Source organism: Silene latifolia, chromosome 7, assembly GCF_048544455.1.
Source record: "Silene latifolia isolate original U9 population chromosome 7, ASM4854445v1, whole genome shotgun sequence".
NCBI lineage: Eukaryota > Viridiplantae > Streptophyta > Magnoliopsida > Caryophyllales > Caryophyllaceae > Silene > Silene latifolia.
Window position 1 is genome coordinate 79299775 of NC_133532.1, and position 23799 is coordinate 79323573.

Consider the following 23799-nt stretch of genomic DNA (forward strand, 5'->3'; position numbering starts at 1 on the left):
TAGATATACAAGTACTAAATAACACACACAGAAAAAGTAGTACGTAACTGGCAAAATCGTAAGATCATACAAACTAAAAAATTTACCAAGGATCGAATTGTTTATGACATTTCAGATCACAAGGCCGTAGAATAATATGCGAAGCAACGAAATTTAACCCAGTCAAGGAGTCAAATAACTTCAGCAGTGAGCTATTTGCCATCTGCAATACTGAAGACAGTTACACCAGACTCTGCCACCAAATACAATCAGCAGACACAGTAGGAAAATTTGACTGTTGAAAATGAAAGAGAACGGATTCAAGATGCAATAAGGGATTTAACAATAAGAATTTTGATGCCATTCTATAGTCACTTCTATTTTATTTAACAAAAAATGAAATTATATAGGAACGTACAAAATTCCGGACAAAGTACATACGAAGTAATACACTTGTATGATTGTATCGTAACTTGTAACTTTGTTAAGTACCAACCAATAATTCTCGTTACAAATGTCAGCATACTGGCTAGCTAATAGTCGTTGAGTAATGATACTCATGACCTGGTGTGAAGAAGCCTTGTTGAAAACTGCTCTTAGGGGTTGTGGCTCCCTTTTTAAAAATAAGAAGTAAAACGGACATTTCCTGTGAGTAGTGCACCAAGTATATGAGTATTTTCCATGCAAATTCTTCTATTAATCTGGATTCCTTGTATCAAAAGTAATCAGGCAAAATCTATTTTGACCCAACAGTCAGCAACTCTTGCCAAGAAGCCAACTTCTCCCTGGGTTTATGTTTAAGACTTCCTTGCCTCTTTTCTTCAGAGTCGATCTTTTCCCAGGCATTGAATGGTAGCACTCTGACATTACGACCATCTAACAATTGGAGAAGCCCCTCCCTTTCTGCTTTTGGTGAGCTTGAAACTGATGCAAGTGGCCCACTTTCAAGGTCTTCTGTTATGCCAACCTGTGTCTTATAGCGTGAATCTCATGGAAAAAAAAACAGATGAAAAACATGCAGCAACAAAAATAACAAAGCTTTTGTACCACATCTATAAATATTATTAAAAGGCTACCCTAAAATGACCAATTAAATCCACGTAAACAATGCCACGTAGGATAAAAAAAGCCACGCAGACATTTGAAACTCACGTCAGCCGCATAACCCAAATGTCACACACACATTCATACCCAATTACCCCGTCTTTTATCATCATTATTGCTACCGACAACGACAATCCCTCTTTTTCCGCTCATTTCGTCAACCGGCATTAATTTATTATTACATGGCATTAATTTAATTTATTTATCTATAAATTAATTTAATTCACTTATCTATAATATTAAAAGATATTATCTATATTCTTAAATGATTTTTTTATATTAAATATATTATTTTTTAAAATTTATGTAACCCTTAGAAACTTACATCAAAATTTCATAATTTATAATTAATATTGACATTTTAATTGAAACTTTTGTGATAAAACATGTTAATAAAATTTATAATTTATAAATAAAATTGAAATTTTAATTGAAATATTTGTAATAAAACATGTTAATAAATTAATTAAAACTTATTAATTAAAACTCTTCATATTACTTACCACCCACCATTTTATTAACATTTTTTCCTATTTAATTCATTTTTTTAATTAAACATGGTAATAAATTGATTAAAACTCTTCATAATACTTAACACCCACCAAATTAAATAAAAGTTTTTCCTATTTAATTAAATTTTATAATATAATATGTTAATAAATTGATTAAAACTCTTTATATTACTTAACAGTTAACACCCATAATTTTTATTAACATTTTTTCCTATTTAATTCACCTCTTGAGTTTCTCGACAATCAATTATCTAATTAAATAATACCACAAAATAAATTAAAATATTGGAATTTATGGTTATATAATGGCTATAAAACCTATAAAACCTATAATAGTTTCTATCTATAAAATCTTATTAAAAGGCTAACCTAAAAAATGTTACATTGTAAGTTTAATTGTAACGTGGCAACTTTTAATGTGATATGGTAAAAAAAGTGATATGGATTACCAATTTAAGAAAATTAAGAAATATAAGGTAAATAAATTTAAAAAATATAAGGTATAAACACAAAAAAGAAAGAAAAAAAATTGTAAACCATTAATCTCCTCTTATAATTTTTGTTATTTATTTACCTTATTTATTAACCATTATTTTCTTTATTTAAGGAAATGACCTTTTAACTTTCCTTTCATTATTACTATATATACTACGTATTTATGTACCATATTTTTTATTTTTCTTTCATTCATAAAATTTTGAGAGAATTTGTAATAGAATTTTTCATATATATAACAATTATGTTCACCCTAATTTTCAATTGTATTCAAAAAAATAGCACCTAAAGTATACATAGAAAGTAGACTAATTGTTTCGTTTTTTATTTTTCTTATGTTTTGTATTAATTTGTTATTATTTTTTGTGTTTGTATTAATATTGCAGGAGAATGAATTTCCAACTTTATTAAAAAAATCGGTAGGTAAGGTATAGCTAAAGAACTAAATTAATTATATCGCTTTTTATTTTTATTATGTTTTGAATTAATTAGAATCTTATTAGTTATTTTTTTTTTGTTTATATTAATATTGCAGGAGAATGAATTTTCAACTTTATTCAAAAAATTGGTAGGTAAACTATACAATCAGAACTAAATTAATTGTTTTACTTTTTATTTTTATTATGTTTTGAATTAATTAGAATTTTATTAGTTATTTTTTTTGTGTTTGTATTAATAATATAAGAGGATGACATACTCACATATCAGTAACAATGTACGAGATTCGAAATAATGGTTATGGATCTTCTTTACAAATTTTTTTTCTTGGTTTAGATGACTCTTTCATTTTTGTCGGTTTTTCTTTTTTCTACAATGGTGTATTTGAAATATCAAATGGTAGCAAAAATCTTTAATAAATTGTTGACATGTTGTTACATTATTGTCCTTCACTCTTTCCTACACTTTAGTCTCCTTTGTAACACTTATGTTCTATTTTTATTTTGTCAAACAGGTTACAAATCAAATTACTTAGCCAAATTGTTAAAGTATGATACACATATGTCAATTTGATCTTATCATAGTGTTATAATATGCATAAATAGTAATTAGTTAGAAACCGATTCTTATTATCCAATTCATTGTTCCAATTCCAATGCTTTCAAGCCTGTAAATTATTTTTTTTGTTTTCCATCAAATATACTATTATGTAACTCACAATATTTTTTGGATAAATATTTTTTTTGAATGATTTATTTATATTTTATTTTCTCCTGAATTTGGAAAGGCTAATATTTCGTATGAAGTATAATAGTATTGTTGATTATAATTTATGATGAATGCTCGAATATGAAGAAGCTATGTTTAGAATCGTATATGAATAAATCTCTATTTATTGCGTGATTCCGAGAAATGTGTAATTAGTTTTGCTCATGTTATATTACTAATAATAATTATTAGAGTTCACCAATAAAGTTTTGATCCTTACTTTACTCTCTTACTTTTTGTCCCAAATCTAATTTTATATATACTACGGAGTATATTATTATAACCCAAAATGTGATATTTTAAATATATGTAACCTTTCCTTGGAATTATTCGGAATAGTTGTTAAAGTTGCTCACATAAAAGTTCAGGACCATTTATTTGCAAGATAAACATAGAGCCAGGTACTTTAAAATGCACCAAAACGATAATAAAAACAATATCCCCATTCAAGCAATAAAGAGGCAAGTTGCAATTTTTGTTGGTGAAGAAAACCATTCATATTTTATAATCTTTAAGTCGGTCAAAACAATGGTTAAATAATAAAGAGACAATTGAAGAATCACTAATTAAAGAACCAATTGAAGAACCATTAATTAAACAGGCAATTAAAGAATCATTAGCAACTCAAACGAGAAAATTGAGAGTCATTGGTTTTCTTTCTATAAAATCTCATCAAAATACCAATTCATATTGTCTTATTTGATACCGAGTTGTCCAAACCAACATTACTCGTCCTTACTTTTGTTCTCTCTGTAATTTAGAGTATTTTATCGGAATTTTGTGTCTCCTTTTTCCTTTTCTTTTTGTTCATGTATTTATATTTAATAGTCTTAATTGAATGTGTCAATTCAATTAATTAACTTGATAATTTAATGGGATATTCTCTCGTGTACCCCTGAACTTTTTCGTTTTCTATGGTGTACCCCTCGTTTTTCGCAAAAAAACTTTGACCGACAATAATTCTCTATTATGAGTTTAGAAAACGGTAATTTTTTTTCCAAACCAATTATCTCGTCAAGGCCTTCAATTTGAAAAAAAAATTCACCGCTTTTTGAACTCTTAGTCGGTAGTTATGGTTGGTCAAACATTTTTTAACGAATTAACTTTGACCGACCATAGTTCCCGACTACGAGTTGAGACATCGGTGAATTTTTTTTCAAACAGAAGACCTCTTAAAGACGGTCAATTTGGAAAAAAAGTTTATCGTATTCTGAACTTGTAACCAAGAGTTATTGACGGTCAAAGTTTTTTTGCATAAAAAGAGGGGTATATCATAGAAAATGAAAAAGTTGAGGGGTACACGAGAGAATATCCCTAATTTAATTAATGATGTTATTGTAGGAGGTATGTATATGTTAATGCGATCCTAAAATGGATGTGCTTTGAATTTCGCGTAATTATTTTGCATACCCAATAAGAATATTTTTACTAGACTAGCATAATTATCCATATTGTACGAGTTTTAGGATTCTGACGGGAGTATTTATTTAAATTCTATATCTATATGTGTACTTACTATAAGTGAAGTAATAAGAAGGTTATATTTTCGTAGAGAAATAAAGGACAATGAATGAAAAGTAATCACGCTATATATTTTGAAATTATGAGGTTTTTAACTGCATATGTATAAATTTCAATGCAATTTGTTCATATATGGAAGGGTGACTTCTTTTAATGTTTTGTTTTATTAAACTTGTACTCATATTTTTGAATTCTTTGAAAACAGGGGACGACAATGGAGCACAAAATCATGTTCCAATACTTTTATGGCGTCAAGATTGTCCAAAAGACCAGAAGTACCCGAAAATTCAATTTGACGGATTGTGTCCTCACTTCAAAACAACCAAGCTATTCACATTTTGGTTTGCGTATCATCCCGAACCAAAAATTTGGAGTGTATTAAACTTTTGTTTTAAAATACCGCTCCGTCAGTCGTGTTCATTTATTTACCTTTTTTTTATTATTATTTGTGAGTGGTTTTTTAATTAAAATTAAACAAATGATTGAGAGAAGGGGGCTGCTCCATATAAGTTATTCACAAATTAAACACGTAAACACAGTCAATTATTAACGATCCTGTGATTTTCACGGGCTCCAAAACTAGTTAGGAGTTTAAAACATCTACTCTCTCTATACATGAATAAACTTCCTTGTTTCCTTTTGGGTGTCTGACTAAACTTCTCATTTGAAATATTTCTTTTTCTGTAAATTGTTTGCAGTCATTATGGTATGAAAACCCACATCTTTACTCAACATGCAATCTCATCCTCATCTTATACGGTCCTTAATTATAGTGAAAAGAAAATGAAAAGTCTATTCATGGACAAATGAAGCACTTGCCGAGAAAATCTAGCATAAACGTTAAGCAGAACCAATGACTCACAGTTTCCTCAGCACAGTAGAGATTTGTTGCTACAATCCCTGTTGGTCCTCTTTTCAACCACCCACAGACATACAAACCCTCTTCCAGCAACAAACAATCACCCGAAGTATTCTTCAAAACCCGCCCTCTTATGTTTGGAACAATACCTGGAAACAAGAAATAATGAGAAAATTTAAGAGGTGTAGTTTTGTTCCACACAACAACAACATTACCCTAGTGCTCTTCAAGAACTCCCACAAATTGCGGGATAGGAGCAGTTGGATATACTCAGTCTTACCCTTGTGCTAACACACAGGTTTTTCCAGAGACCCAAAGTGAACGGTTTGGTCTTGACAACAGGCATGTAGCTACAATATAAGGTTAGTATAGCACTTGTGAGTTGTGAGTCGCTAGTGAACATTATAACCAATCAAAAATTATTTAATATGGGTGAATATCTTAAATGAAAGAAACTGAAAGGCCTTCAAAGGAGATAGCTTAGCAAGACGTTTACTCTTGAATGGTTGTTCAATTCTACAACCCACAAAGGTCAACCAAATGGCATTTAAGAGCAAGTTCAACATCTTTTAAAAAAATGAACAAGATTAGAAACAAGTGCATTTACAAATTATATCTACATCTTTGGTCATACTAAATGCCCTCTGCTTACCTCTGTGTTGGTCGAAAGCTAATCCATCAACTGGCACGGATTTATAGCCAATACTCTTTAGCACCAAGCTGAACAAAAGGCAAAACAATCAGTAATTACAAGTATGCCAGAGGCCCAGAAGTACAATCAAATAAACTCATAATTATTCTTCCTAAACTCTAATTTTTTTATTTTGTAGGGTTTTTTGTCAGGAAGTATCTAACATTTAGAGTCATTTGCACCAAGGTACCTAACATTTTTTTTTTGCCCAGAAGTACCTAATATTTATGTTTTGGTTGTTAGCTAGTATCAACTGAATTTTTCCGTAAAAAAAGATCAATATTTCGTCTTGACTTGAAGGAAAATAATATGATGTAACCCCAAGTATTCTAATTTCCCTCTTTAATAACTTATTTCAAACTAAATACTCATTAAACATGATCTCCTCTTCTCCAACTCCACCTCCAATCCAACATCCATATCTCCTCTTACTCAACATAACCCAATTTTCTTCTTCACTTTCACCTCCAACAACTTCTTACCCTCCGAATCAACCCAACATCCACCCCCCACAACCACATTACCTCCTAATCAACACCACTCCTCCAAAACCTCCAACTTCATCTTCACCTCCATAGTCAACCCATCATCTCCTCCTAATCAACCTAAGTCATGATAGATTGATTGTGGACGGAGGTGGTTGATGATGATTGATTGGTTTTGGGAAGAGGGGGCTACTAATTGGAAGTTGATGACATTGGCTATGGAGAATGGAGCTAGGGAGGATGAAAGTGAGTGGATAAGAGAAGAGCTTAAGTAAATTGGTTTTTGGAAGGAAATGTAGAAAAGAGAGGGAAAAAGGAGGAATGTAACAATTAATTAAAAAGCTTCATTAGTCAAGTGACGGAGTTTGACTTTTTTTAACGTCAAAGTGCCTTTGGTGCCATGCGACAATAAAAACAATATTAGGTACTTCTGGGCAAAAAAAAATGTTAGGTACCTTGGTGCAAACGACCCTAAATGTTAAGTACTCCCTGACAAAAAAAACCCTATTTTATATGATTAAATTGCAGAAACAAAATATTCTGGTTCAGTGAAGAAGGGTATAGAAGAAAACAAAAAACTAGCATTAACTAGATAAATATTGAAGAGAACAAAATCAGTTTGCACGAACAATGAGACAGGAAATTGCTAGAACATCCAATAAACTAAGATACTAACCTATTATAATACTCTCTCCAAGTCTCTCATTTGTTCCCTTTTCTTTTGTACACAAGAATTAAGGAAATGAATATGGACCACACAAAACACACTACCCCACATGCAATTGAATTTAGACCACACAACCACATCCAAAAAAGGAAAGACAGAACAAAAGGTGACACGAATGGAAAAGTAAAGAGGGAACAAATGAGAGACTTGGAGGGAGTATGAAGATACAGACCAAGACGGTTGAATGACCACATTACTTAGTGTTTGTAAACCACAATAATGGACGAATATACAACAAATAATCAAAAGCAGCAATGCACATCTATTTATCCTTCAAGACTCAAATTTGCTTGATTATTAAAAGTGCAGCATGCCACGACAAATTGTGCTTCAGTACTCAGCACCAGCTAGTGGAATTTTACTGTCAGCAGGCTCTCAAAGAGTTACTAAACATTGTTAGTCTCTGAAAGTCAAAAGTAGGCCTTTGAACAAGAACATCCAATCTTGCTAAATGAAGTAAAAACGAAAAGTGCAGTTAGCTCAAGAAAAGACGTGCAAAACTGAGAAGCAACTATGAAATCTACAAAAGCATAGGTAGAATAACAAACCCAGGCAAGGATTAAAGGTTCACAAAGTTCATACCCGCATTTAAGATCCTCAAATTGTCCAGTGCCTACCGCAACTTGTTTATCCAAGTCAACTGCAAAATTTAAATTGAAATACATAATCAGAAAAAATAAACTTTAGATTCATATAGAGCTTAAAAATAAAATACTTGAGATAAAATCAAGGTTCGCTTCTTTTAAAAGAAAAAAAAAAACACATCTCACTTCCCTCCAAAGTAAAAAAAAAAAAAAAAATAGACATGATTCACATTGCAACATTTGACAGCCAACTAACATCACCATATGTTGATTGCACAAAGTCTAGTAATAAAAGTCAGTACTCAGCAAGAAGACCTCAAGTTAGTCGTATTACTTTTAACAAATAGGGTGATCATAAACAGGAACCGACCTCAAGTTAGTCATATTACTTTTAACTAATAGGGAACCACCTTTAAGGGTTGTCTTCTCAAAGCGAGCAGCTCTTACATGACCCTGCCTCGCTTTGAATCCAAAAATCACGTCAGTCGCTGAAAAAAACAAAGTGGAGCTCACGTTGACCAGGACTAGGACGGGACTTGGTGCCTTGAACCCGCCGCCTTGCATAGCAACTCATATACCCTTTTCTCGAATCTACTGTTCTTCATTTCTTCCTTTTCAGAGATGAGAAAACAACATAAGCTGTCTGGTCAGAAACAAGTAATAACTAACAAGAGAGTTACTACAGCCAGCATGAAAGCAATATTTGAAAGAATCAGGTTGGCATCAAAGGGTAGTACCTCATCTATTGGTGTTTTCTTAAGATCAGATTCTTGAATGTTAATGTACACATCCTTAAGCCCTGGACACAGAAATTATTTCATATAAGCCAAGCTAAAGTGATATAGGAGAGGGGACGAAGAAAAAAGAGGGTGCCTTTTTTAGATAGCTAGACTTCAAACTTCAAGGAAAAGTATATGATGATGCTATGTCGTTTGGTCATAAAGAATTGTGTGGATACACTAGGGAAACTCTTTTTTCTTTCATATGGTGAGGAAGAAAATAGTACAAGAAGCAGGCTACGGCCATAACCTTCTACTTGCAAGCAGAAAGTTTCCACCATCCAATAACTGCCAATGAACATTAACATTCAACAAAAAAACTAACAAAAGACGCAAAGTTACCTAATATTTCGCGCAATTCTTTTGCAGTACAGGCAGCTTGTACTGGTCCACGCCTTCCAACCAAATAGACTTTTCTGAGAATATACCGAGACAAGTGAGCAAGAAAGCAAATTGGCGATCCTTTATGCCAGCGGGTAATTCACTAACACGCCTTATTGAGCTCCTTTGCAAAGCAGTAAATGCATGAGCAGCAATATCAGTGCTTGCCAGTTCTTCTATAGGCCTTAAAAGTATTCTAGCGACATCAAGTGCTACATTGCCCTGAAAATAATAAAATAATTGCTAAAATGAAACTAGTTCAAGCACACCGGGTAGACAAGATACCCTGTTCCAAAACAATAAGTTGAATACCATAACTTACTTTAGCAAAATATATCTAAACTCAACAGAAAATGGGGACTTAGATTGTACACTTGCACTCCTTGTGTCTCATCATAATCTTTCTCCTTTCCATCATAATTTCGCCTTTCCATTTTGGGGCGATCCACAAAAGTTTCCTCTTCCCTTTAGGCAAAATAACCCGTGCCAAAATGAGAAGATTATACTTATCGGTCCTAGTATTTACAACCGACCGCCACTATTATGTTCTTTAAGAGGGCCTTAAATCATCCTAATTCTATTTAACTAAACATAACTCTAGCCAAAATACAATCATCAGCATATTGTGTGCAACAATACCATTGTTTGGAATCTAAAGAGAGCTTACATGTAAAGGAGTAGAAGCTAGGAAAATGTGGCAATGAAAGATAATATTCAATGGAAGTATAGGAAAAGAACATATATAGAAATTGCATAGTAGTGCGCCTAACTAGTTGCACCTTATCTAGAGGATGCACCGAGGTGTTTGCTCGTGCCTCACTGAGCCTTGGGCTTAAGGGCGCTAAGAGCATCCGCAAAGGTGGGGAGGTGCCTCCTTATATGTCCTCTCTCTCCTCAAATGGGGAGCCTCATTATTGCACACACTTCCCCTTAATTAAAGGCTCCACCATTTGTAGAGGAGGTTCCTAAAAAAAATAAGGATAATTTGTGTTCTTTTGGGGAGATTCCCATATATTTGGGTGTGTGTTGGGGAACCCCATTGTTGCATAGATGTAGATATGAATTGGAGAGGGTAAATGGAAAAGTTAGTGGAAAATGAGATGGACGAATAAGAAAATGAAAGAGAAAATATGGGGAACCTCACCTTTGCGGATGCTCTAAGCATGCTTTTGTAAATCTAAGGTTAGACTGTAAGACAAATCTTACCTATGTCTAAAGCTAGACCGGGAAGAATCTGAATGTATAAGCCATGTAGAGTAGATTGGCTAAGGATGACACATTTTAATAGTAAAACAAAGATACTACAAAAGTTGCAGATGAAGGTGGAATTAAAATGCAAGGTACTAGGTAAACCGGTATTATAGAGCATATTTATGAGAGCCAATGTAATCTGGCATTGTAAAAGCAACATGGACCAATGTTCATAGTAAAAGAAGTGTCAAAGGAACGGCTAAACCATTTTAAGTATTAGCTTAGGACAAACAATAGTTCATGCCTTCATGGTGGGATGGTTTTTGATAACCTCACACACGGTTAAGATAATTGAATTTCTGCTTTCACTAACAAGTTATAGTAATTATTCCCAATTCATACGGGCAATAATCATCAATAACTAGAGAATTAAAATCGATCCTTGCCTCAGCCTCAAAGATAGAAAACAAACAGAAAAAAATAAAAAGACGCGTGTGATTAAAACTCCAGGTCACATATCTTTTACCACTTATAAGAAGGAAGGAAATGAATACCAAGTCACTTGAAAATAAGCAGCATCAAGTGTACTAGGCATTAATTCACCATAATAGATGATTTCAAAACCATAGCAAGAGACCCTTGCAAGCAATAAAGTTAAAAGTACACTTCTTTACGCATGTAATGGTGTATATGTTTGTATGTTTACTCGGAAAATGAGTCTTGAATTTAAATCCAGAAACTTTCAACAAACGCAGATTGACTAGAAGTTTTCTTCATTATAATATAAACAGATGGCTAAGCTCAATCTACTTACCTGCCCAAGCACAACAAAATGATCTGACTTTGCAAGTCGAGCCAAGTTCCTGCAACGGATGTCCATTATACCACCATACAAACTCCCTAGCTGAATATATCCCTTCCAAATCCTACTGTAAACAACCCACAAAACGAAAACAGAGTAAATTTAAAGATCTCATACTGAAGCAAGAACACTGATAGACATGCAAAAACTCAAAAATGAGATTTCATAGTCATTTCAAACTTACCTCTCCAGGAATACCAAGAACTCAGTCACTTTCAGCACCATATGCAAGCACTACCTATCAAAAGAAAACATCCAATTTAACCTTATGAAAAAAATTATAACAAGTGCACTCAGCATTGTAGGACTGCACAATGTAGCTAAAAGCTCACCACGTGATACAATTCTCGAAGATCCTTTAGCGACACAGATGACCCGAGATTCACGTTTCCAAGGAACATACAACGCTCATTTTGTGCAACCCTAGTAAACTGATTCACCACAATCTGTTGCAAGCTTTCCGGTAAATAAGCAATTCAGAAAACTCAACCACTTAGACTAATATGCTACCATTTGCCACAACTTTAAAATGCAAATATCTACAAACTGAAAATAGCCGAAAACGTTAAAAATTCACTTGGCTCAACCACCAGCTCAAGTAAACTAATTGAGCAACCGAATTGCTAAAATTACCATTCAAATCCACTGTCCAAATTACTCCCTTCGTTTCAATTTTATTGTCCTTCTTTGTATTTTGCAACAATAAAAAGTGATGAACTACTTAGTCTATGCCTTGAATTAGAGAGAGTTGAGACACCATTATTACGGTAGAGATCGTGGTAGTCATTATCTAGGGGAATTATTAGATGCCCGTCTTTTTTCCTTACTAAATTAAGCAACGGAACAATAATTTAGGGATGACTTTTTAAAGGGGGAAAGGGGACAAATAAAAATGGGATGGAGGGAGTAAGAAAAAAGGGATTGACGAAAACCTTAGTTTCAGGATGATCAGGAGCGACACCGGATCGAACTAAACCAAAAGGCGTGGGCAATCGATCCAAAATGTCAACTTGATCTGTTTGATGAGCTTTGAGCATCTAAAACATTCCACCAAAATTCAATGTCAAAACAAAATAAATTCACATTTTATGGAATTCCAAATTTCCAATAGAAAATATATCAATAAATAGGAATGGAATGAACCTTATCAGCGGTATAAAATCCGGCAGGACCAGTACCGACGATACAGACACGCAAAGGATTGGAGGAGAGTGAAGAGAAAGTTCTGCAAATCCATGCTCTTGATCGAAATATCGCCATTTGTGGTTGTTAAAAGTGACTATTAACAGGCAGGGGCAGATCCAGGATTTGAGTAAAGGGGTGGCATTAAGGAAACATATTTCATAAATCTCTACAAGAAATAAGCGATTTAAGCTTTAAAAGCAGCCGCAAATGCGTTTTTGGGACTCCTTTTCAACTTTTGAGACCGCCTATGGTCGGTCCCAAAAACTGGTCACAAATTGCACTGTTTGGGACTGATTTATCGCGGTCGCAAATTTGAGACCACCTTAAGTCGGTCACAAAATGGGAAGTCGGTCCCAAATTTGACGGCAGTCTCAAAATGGGTTATGCGGTCCCAAAATCTGGATTTTTGAAGCATTAGTTCTACTATTGTTTACCTTCCCATTTATTTAAACTAATTTACACATACACCAAATACCCATATTATTAAACAAATAACCGGGATGCCACCAAATGAAACCACCGCAAAGAGAGAAAGCCTCCACACCAAAGACATAAACGGATATTCAAATAAGTGTCCTAAATAACCGAAATTAATTGCTAATTAAGTGAGTGATTTAGGGTTTGAGAAAAAAATGAGATAATTAAGCAATTATCTAATCTAAACACCACAAATCTACAATTGCAAACTAACAATAACAAATTAACAAGTCTTATAGCATGACTTAATAATCGAATTTTATTTAAGTAAAAATAAAGCTTGAAATTTGGAGAAAAATTACTAAGTTACCTTGGAGAATGGAGAGAGGTCGGCAGACGGCAGGCGGCAGGTACGGCGGACGCCGTCGAGGATGAATATCGGCTAAGGCACGCCGGCGGCGAGGAGGAGGCTGACGGTAGGGTGGCTAGTGGAGTGGTGGTTGTAATTGGGGAAAACTGAAGGTTTTGTTCCGTTTTATTTTTGCGCAGTCCTCTTTCTTTCCCTATGTCGCGTTTCCTTCTTTTTCCTTCATTTTTTTTTTCTGGGTCACGTGGTGGCACGTGTCTCACACCAAATCCCGCCACTGGACACAGGCGACAGAGATTAATCAAGAGCAATGAATTTTCACGTGACTCATTCAAGATAGGATTCTCACTCGTTGAGACTCGGGCATCCACAGCAACAACAAGTTTTTGTTGTTTTTCGTGAGCCATCAACCTATTTACATCAATATGATATATTTTATTCAAAAATTTTCTACAACAATAAAGAAATTTTTAATGATCTTAAACCTCTCAGGCTCCCACCACATCTTTTCTTCTCTCCTATATCACATATATAGACAATAAAATCTTATCTTAATATTAAAGAAACCAACTTCGATCTGCTCCTTATCTCTCAAACACTCTTGTTGTTTCCCCTCCCAGGCTCCCACTACGCCATTCAAGTCATTCGGCCATTGATACTACTCCATACAAATATTCCAACTTCCCAAGACCATGGATCTCTTATGTAAAACATTTAGTTTTCAAATTAAAATTAATCATTTTCTAAAGAATTTACTTGACAAAAATAAAGCAGTATTTTATACCTGTAACAGACAAAAACAAAATAAAAACTTGTGTTTTCTTCATAAGCTATATGAACTTTTCAAACTAAAATAGGGAGTTATGAAATTAAATTTTTTGGATGTGGCCAGTTAAAATTTTGAGTTAATTATATAGTAGAGATTTTAGGAAGTAATTTGAAACCTAAAACTTTCAACTCAAACTTTCAAGTTTTTAATGTAAAGACATGAGTATTCAAGTAAAATAAATTATAGATAAATTTAGAATATTGAGTTTTAAGTTTAAAATCGGGAATTTTCAAGAGAAAACTCAGACCTAGGTTTTCGGCGTCGGCGGTGAGCCGTGACGATGACTATTAACAATCTTCATCTCTAGCTTTAGTTGTTTGCAGATGTGGATTGAAGAGGCGGTGAGGATGTGAATTGAAGAGGCAGCGGAGTGGTGGAGACGACAACGAGGGTTATAGAGACGATGGAGGAGTTGGCGTGAATTGAGGATGTGATGATGAAGGATTATAATTGCAACGAGATCTGAGTATTTTGGGGTTCACTTTCTTTTAATTTCGTTTTGAAATAACTTCTTTAAATGGGCTACTCTCTTCTATTGGGTCCGTCCTATGCTATAGGACGGTCCTATAGGAGAGTTACTGTTTTTCTATTCATCACCCCACAACAACAAAATTTTTTTTATCAAAAGACAATATGATATTGTTGTTGTGGAATGAAAAATGGAATAATATCAACTTTAGTGGTACGTCTTTTTGTTGTTGTAGATGGTCTAATACTCCGTAGTTTTGAGTTTACAAAGGCAAATTGAGTATTTTTTGTCCACCTTTTTTCTTAAATAATTATGACTTGTGAATGAAATGGCCAAATTTGGGAGGGATCAACTATTAAATTGCCTTCAGTACCCAAAGGAGATTGCTTCAGCGGTTGGTAGGGATACTCCTGGTCTACATCAATAATAATAATAATAATAATAATAATAATAATAATAATAATAATAATAATAATAATAATAATAATAATAATAATAATAATAATAATAATTCAGAGGTTTAAACTCAAGTTTTTTACAAATTTTGTGGCATATTTTAACCTAATTGCTAAATTACGCATATTATTTTACTTAATCCTACGCACATTGTCTTTATTTTTTTCCATCACTATCCATCTTTAAATAATACTCCCTCCATTTTTATCTTTTCTTCCTATTTTTCTAATATATAGTAGTTTAGACCACGTGCATTATATGCACGGTACTTAAAGTTTAATATTTTTGTAAAATTAGTTATATAATATTGGTACCTTATTGTATTTTATTTTGATAAATAAAAGCTAGAACTGAAAATTAGTTAAGAGAATTGAGTAATGAGTTGAAATATATTTTAATGAAAATATTTTTATAGCATAAAGCTAATGAGTTTCAATTTGTAATTTTTTTTTTTCAGTTTTTTTTTTGTCACGAAAGTAATCACACCAAGTTTTAGTTTTGGTTATATATAGAATATGGGTCAACTCAACATCTAATAATAGAACCATTAAAAGATTTAGCAATTTATAGTTTTATATCAATTTTATTTTATTTTAATTAAAATATTATAATTTAGAGTTTAGGGAAAATAATATAATTTGATGATAAGATTAATTTTAATGAAAATATAATAGATGAATTAAATTGTAATTGTTAGTTTCCTTATTTACTGAATGAACATAATTATCATTACTTTTCTTTTTTGAGAATATGTTTTTTGGCGGGAAAATGATAGAAATCACCTATTCTTTTAATAGATAGAGGATGAGGAATATTTTAATGAAATGGGAGGAAAACAGAAAAATGGAGGAAGTACTAACTAGAGTGTAACTCGTGCATAAATGCACGGATATAATATACAATTACATTGCAAAACCATTAAGATATATAATTAAGTTATAATAATTCATCATAATTTATGGGATAAATTATTAAATATTTCGCTGACCCGAAAAAAAAAAATTATTTTACATTCACTCAACATGTAAATTAATTAGATAGATGCAGTTGGTCTTGTACATAAAATCCTATTAAAAATAAAGTTAAATCCTACAATACAAACTAAGATGCAAATTGGTTATATTTAATGTAAAACTAGAGTTACAAAAAAACAGAACCATATACTGACCAAAATTAGCACTATTATTTTTGTTGTATTAAAAATTGCAACATAAAGTTGTCCAGGAATGAAAACAGGCCGAGGAAGATGTTGAGTAACATGAGATAAGGATTTGAAACTGGTTACTCTAATAACTTTCAATCTATAATAAATATAATTAAAAGACAACAACAAAGCACTACCTTTCACCATTCCCTCTTTTATGTTCATGTTAAAAAGCCACATCATCATGCATTATTTAAAAAAGAAATAGTTGGAGAAAATTATATCATTAATAAAGCACAATAAATATTAAACTTTGCTTCTTTTTTTCCTTAAAGAAAATTAAATAAAAATTACACATCAAAGTAAATACTACATTTTAAATGATGGAGTTTTATTATTAAAACAAGTTATCTGACAAATAAAATTACATTGCATCACTTTAATTTTACTATATTTATAAATGTGTTATGAATATTATTATAATATGGATGTCCATATCTTATAGAATTATAGAATATATTATCTTATGGAAACCCTACCAATTGTATGTGTATATATACCCCTCATAATGGAATAAGAATACGGTTTTGTCTCTTCTTCCTTCTCTCTACCTTCTCTCTATAATTTTCTCTACTCTTATTTCACAACACGTTATCAGCACGAGTCTTAACCGATTGAGCGAAAAGGAATTATAATAATCAAATTAAAGTTCATATATTATTAAGATCTGATAATCAGGAGGTTCATATCAGATCTTCTTATTTTATTCCGTTAATTAAGGTACGTTTATTCACCCGTTATTATCCTTTGATTGGCAGTTATAGTGGTTTCACCACGTTGTCAAAAATTGTCAAAAATAATTGTTTTACATAATCTAGCGTATATAAATTCGATTAATCACGGTAGTTTGGATGGAATTCACTATTCACCTTTGACCATAATAAACATCTCTTTCTTTTTAATTTTTATTTATTAGTAATTATGGGCAATTGATTGTTGTTTTTGTGTCACAGGACATGTAAATTATAAGGCGGGTGTATCTTATGTGATCCCATAGTTTACAAATTAATAAATAGTGTAGTCTTTTACGTACCCGTTATTCGTACATTAGTGATTGTTAGAGGTTGATAATCTTGATCTTTATCACTTTTGCCATAATTTTATTATTATCACTTTTGCCATAATTTTATTATTGCTTGATAATCCGTAACTGGTAATGTATTTCTTAAATTTTTTTCCAGTTTACAAGACTAATTTAATATGTTACTCGTATTACGTATGTACTCCATAACTTTAGTTTGGTAGACTTGCATCCATCTTGCATCTTATAATTTTTTTCTATGAAATCTCATATAACGAACTCAACTGACTGATCAAGTAAAACTTGAATTTACGGCTTTTCGTATAGAGTCATTAGCTAAGTAAGGAGACGAGGCTATTTATGCGATTCATGCATATAAATTTTCATTCAAAAGGTGGGGTTCATTGTAAGCATCTCTTACTATTTCTTGAATTTGACTATATGTTTACGCTGTAATCTGATTAACATTAAATCTAATCCTGCTTCTATGAATCTCTAACATGGATTAAATAATCATTAGATGAAAAAGTGTGGAGACCATGTGGCGATTAGCTTGTAATTTGCTTAGGGTTTAGTATTAGTTCACTGATACGTGCATTTTATATAGTCTTTTTAGGCCTTTTTATGCACGTATTTCTATGCTATTATCGTAGTTTATGCTACGAAATGCCCCGAATATGCTACTTTGGTTTGTTTTGTCTTATTTGCAGGAATGAACCAGAAAATAGTGAAATTGAGCCTTTTACCATCCGTTTAGCATGCATTTGGAGGAAGAGTGAATTTGGAGCGGGAATGTAGCTATTTTGAGATGCGCAAAGAAGAAAGATAGCTAGGCGAGCAAAGGAAGAACTTCAAATTGCTAATGCCTACTTTGAAGAGCCATATCTCGAGTTCTACAATAGATATTAAGGTGATTCAAATTGGATATGAAAGCTTGTCCTCTTATCTTTCCAACGCCACCGGAATCGCCCTGCTTGCCCATGTAACGAAGAAATGGCAGCCGTTTGAAGTTCAGTGCGCAAAGCAGGAAATTGTGCGTTGGAAAGTACTCGATCGAGTAGAATTATGTTCGATCGAGTCCTTTTTCTAATCGATCGAGTAGTTGCATTTTAAGGTTTACTCGATCGAGTAGATTTTCTATTCGATCGAGTGGTTTGAGCTTTACTTTACTCGATCGAGTTGTTTTAAACTACTCGATCGAGTGGTTTCTCTTATGGGCTCGGGTTTTTAGATTTAATCCGTCATTAGGTTAAATAAAATCCTATTTTCTTATAAATAGGAAGGGGGGACGTCATTTGTATCCCTCTTATCTTCCCTCTTCTCTCTCTTGTCAATTGTTTTACTACTGGATATTATTTTCTCTCTATTTTCTGGATCTCTTCCACAGTAACATTCTCTTTTCCCTTTTCTCTCATTTTATTTAATGTTTATTTCTTTCCCCTTTGCTTTTGTTCTTACTTTTATTATGTCTAGCTAATTTCTCTGCTAGGATTAGGCGATTCAATGGATGAATGTTAGTGGCTAATTAGTTTATAGATTGGTCGTTGTTGTTTTAGTCTTTGTTGTTAATCACTGCTATAATTGTATCCTGCTAGTTGAATCGATGCAATTAGCCTTTTAATTTTGGTAAGCCTTGACCTAGACCGAAAGGTTGGAAGGGGTGAGACCCGCAGTGAACAATGGGATGCTTTAGTGAGGGCGAAAGTTAAGCTAATACCATTTTAGGGCGAATTGAGACCGAAAGGAGATATTAGTTGCCCCTTAGATCGACACATCGATTGATCTGTGACCTTAACTGCGATTGACTGACGTTCATTGATGACCCGAAATCCTAGTCCTCTCTCCCTTGCTTGTTAATTCCTCTCATTTCTATTTCTCTTACCTTTATCTTATTTAGTTTAGTTCAAACATTTCAAACCCCCCAATCGTGACCTTAGACGGACCGAATAGACAAGTAGATAGTGACCGCCTCCATGTGGAGATCGACCCTACTTACTGCTAGCTTCTGTTAGTGTAACTAGGTATTTTATTTTTGGTACCTGACGACGGTATCAAATTTTGGTGCCGTTGCCGGGGAGGCAACTATTTTATTTACTTGTTTAATTTTTGTCTGTTTTTAGCCTCAAGGGATTTTTCTCTTGAGGCCGTTCTAATCTTTTTCCTTAGTGCTGTTTTGATAGGCCTTACAGGTTCTACCTAGACAGTTATAGGTAAAAGATCGTCAAAGGGAAGACTTGAGTATCTTTGACCCGTCACCTATGTCCCATTATATGGCGCAGCAGGTGATTTACTGCGGGAGATTTGGTGCTGCTGAGCACAATGCAGCCTTTTGCATGGCAGAAAATGACGCGGTCTACGAATTCAGGCTTCGTGGACGAGCTAGCCAATCCTCTGTAGTTGTGCCGCCACATGTGCCCTATCAACGAGGCTACCAATGCCTCCATTTATCGGCCACCGCGACAAGAAGCTCCTCCCCGATGAGCGTAAAGAAGAGATTCCGAGTTGAAGTCTTTGATGAAGGCACTTGCACTCAAAAGGCAAGAATATGATAGATGTGTTTTTGCTCAAATTGATGAGCTCGAGTCCCAAATAGCTCATTTAGTTGTTTCTGATGACTGGGATGACTCGGATTGCGAAGTTTCACGCTTAGTGACGCTCGCATAAGGATTTTAGCATCAGACAAGAAGAATCACTCGATCGAGTGAAATATATTGGTCGATCGAGTGAAATACTGAAGAATCATTCGATCGAACACTTTATTCAACTCGATCGAATACCGCTTAGAGGGAGTACTCGATCGAGTCTTTCCAAGTGCTCGATCGAGTGATTATCAAGAGGAAAGTTCTCGATCGAGTAATAAATCTGCTCTATCGAGTAGTTTGGCCAGTGAGAGCAATGATTTGTTACTTGGGTTCGTTTTAGACGACAATTTTGATGATGACGACGGTTATGGTGAGTCTCCTCTTTTCAAAGCCGAGTTGGATGCGCTTGAGGCTGCGATTTACGGGACGGTTTCCACAGAGGAGGCAGCTGAGTCAGTGATTGCTCCTAACACGGATGAGGTAATATATTCTTTTGTCAATGATTCCGACATTAAGAGCAACCAACCCGAGGTAGTAAACGATAATTCTATTATTGTTTGTTTAAATAGTACATCGCCTCATTTGACTCATGCTTTGTATTTTAATACTATACCCCCTCCTAGTTGGACGAGTAGTTTAATAGTTTTTCACCGTACTTATCATCACAAACTTGTTAATCTGAAATGGAGCCCTAAATCATTATTAATTGCTCCTGGGCTCCTTTATTTTGTGGACAAATTTAGGAGCTGTCATAGGAAATTTGTTAGACTTAAACGGTCGTACATTTTTATTTCCTATTTCTTTATTCCACTGTGGTGCTACTTACATTTTTGTGTAGCACATGCGCAGCTGTTTGATCGGTTGCTGCGCGCTTTGAGCTATTTTGACCAGGCTAATTAAATAGAGGCTCGAAGAAAAGAAGGTCGAGCTGGGACCTGACTGAAACTAGCGCTACCCTGGAGGCAACCTGGAGATTTTATTTTTAGTTGTTTTTCAAACATTTCAGTTTTTATTTTGTTTAATAATCGGTTCTCTCGATCGAGTTTTCTTGCTTTGATTCGCTTCCTATGATGCCACTATGAAGCTGTTTGCGACCTCCCATGTTGCTGGCTGGTTTGGGGAGGTCCTTTCTTCGCGTTATCTTGTAAGTTTTCCGCATCTTCACTCTCCTTTTTTAGTTTGCATTTCCTTTCCCTATTTTTGGGTACAATGAGGGCATTGTACGGTTTGGTTTGGGGAGGTTATGCATCCATATCTGTGTCTGCATCTTGTTTTTATTGCATTTCTGTTGTCACGTTTAATTTCCGTTTGCATTGTTGTTTATTCTTATTAAAATTCAAAATCTCATAAAAATTTGAAAATTTCAAAAATTCAAAAAAAAAAAATTCACGTTTATTTTTGCATATAGGTTGAGTCGGAACGGTGGATTTCAGTAATGAAATTGCACTGTAATTTGTCTTTTTGCTTAAGCCTTGCATTAAACTGTTATCTTTTAGCTATGTCTTATTGCATATCTACGAGTTAATGTTAAAATTTAGCTGAACGAATAGACTTGACCTGAAATTTTTGCGAGCTACTTATAAATTCTAAGGATTAGAGCCTTATAAGCTGGTGTCATTTATGACCAGTTTAATGTAGGATTGTGAGTAGTTACTCCTTGCATAACATGTATCATCAATTTGCACGTATATGAAATTCAATTGCTTTTTGCCTACATACATTCGGGTTAGTGATTGGTGTCACATGCAGGGAGGTGCTACATTTCCCCTTTCTTTCATTTTTACCCTTTTAACCCCACATTAGCCAAATTTGCCTGTGACCCTTAGCTACATCCAAATTTAGCCTGCCTTGTCAAGCTAGTTTAGATTGTTTTGCGGTATATAATTTATTGTGCCAAATTGGCTTGTATCCATCGACTTGGAGTTGGTATTTGATGGAGAAAAGGAGGTTGATGAAAAAAAAAACGTGAAAAATGAAAAAAAAAAGAATTCGAAAAAAAAAGAAAAAAATGTGAAGAAAAGAAACCGAAAAAATAGATAAAAAAGAAGAAAGGAAAAAAAAGAGTTTGTATTGTTGACGGTTTTGCTCCTATGCTTTATCTACATTTATTGAGGAGTATTTTCAGTTCGGTTTGGTGAGTTTGTGCCAAATGAAGGGCACTCGTGCTTAAATCTATAATTGAGTTGGAAATGGATGTTGTCATATGGTTTTGTTTAGGTACTAGCTTGGCCGCCTATACCTCCACATTCCCATAAATGTTTTGCCTTTTCTTACCCATTGCCTCACTTTACCATATTTTTGTAAGCCCTCGGCTGTGACAGGACCTTGTTTGGTTGGAATGTGTGTACGGTAGCTAGAATTGTCTATCATATTAGTTGCATGCATGTTTATGTAGGTCGTAGTCTAGGTGAGCGACTATTTTTTCTTTCTCTCTTACATATATAAGTTCACCCTTTGCTTCATGAGAGAAGAGTGACCCGTGAGAGTCCATTATTAAAGGTCTTGCAAGGTCTACGGTTCAGCTTTATTATAAACATCTTACAACTCGGTTGCATTTGACTGTTTGCTATAAATGTTAGTTTGCTTGCATTAAATTGGTTTAAGTGGGCATTTGTAGCTACCTCTGAGTTATCTTTTCCATTCCATTAGTTTGCATTTAGTTTACTCGAGGACGAGTAAAGGTTTGGTTTGGGGAGATTTGATACGTGCATTTTATATAGTCTTTTTAGGCCTTTTTATGCACGTATTTCTATGCTATTATCGTAGTTTATGCTACGAAATGCCCCGAATATGCTACTTTGGTTTGTTTTGTCTTATTTGCAGGAATGAACCAGAAAATAGTGAAATTGAGCCTTTTACCATCCGTTTAGCATGCATTTGGAGGAAGAGTGAATTTGGAGCGGGAATGTAGCTATTTTGAGATGCGCAAAGAAGAAAGATAGCTAGGCGAGCAAAGGAAGAACTTCAAATTGATAATGCCTACTTTGAAGAGCCATATCTCGAGTTCTAAAACATATATTAAGGTTATTACAATTGGAGATGAAAGCTTGTCCTCTTATCTTTCCAACGCCACCGGAATCGCCCTGTTTGCCCAACTAACGAAGAAATGGCAGCCGTTTGAAGTTCAGTGCGCAAAGCAGGAAATTGTGCGCTGGAAAGTACTCGATCGAGTAGAATTATGTTCGATCGAGTCCTTTTTCTACTCGATCGAGTAGTTGAATTTTAAGGTTTACTCGATCGAGTAGATTTTCTAATCGATCGAGTGGTTTGAGCTTTACTTTACTCGATCGAGTTGTTTTAAACTACTCGATCGAGTGGTTTCTCTTATGGGCTCGGGTTTTTAGCTTTAATCCGTCATTAGGTTAAATAAAATCCTATTTTCTTATAAATATGGAGGGGGGACGTCATTTGTATCCCTCTTCTCTTCCCTCTTCTCTCTCTTGTCAACTGTTTTACTACTGGATATTATTTTCTCTCTATTTTCTGGATCTCTTCCACTGTAACATTCTCTTTTCCCTTTTCTCTCATTTTATTTAATGGTTATTTCTTTCCCCTTTTCTTTTGTTCTTACTTTTATTATGTCTAGCTAATTTCTCTGCTAGGATTAGACGATTCAATGGATGAATGTTAATTGCTAATTAGTTTATAGATTGGTCGTTGTTGTTTTAGTCTTTGTTGTTAATCACTGCTATAATTGTATCCTGCTAGTTGAATCGATGCAATTAGCCTTTTAATTTTGGTAAGCCTTGACCTAGACCGAAAGGTTGGAAGAGGTGAGACCCGCAGTGAACAATGGGATGCTTTAGTGAGGGCGAAAGTTAAGCTAATAGCATTTTAGGGCGAATTGAGACCGAAAGGAGATATTAGTTGCCCCTTAGACCGACACATCGATT

General features: G+C 33.9%; 1 pseudogene; it reads right to left on the minus strand.

The window, feature by feature from the left end:
• Nucleotides 1–715: 715 nt before the first annotated feature.
• Nucleotides 716–13536, minus strand: LOC141592322 (NADPH:adrenodoxin oxidoreductase, mitochondrial-like; annotated as a pseudogene).
• Nucleotides 13537–23799: the final 10263 nt, after the last annotated feature.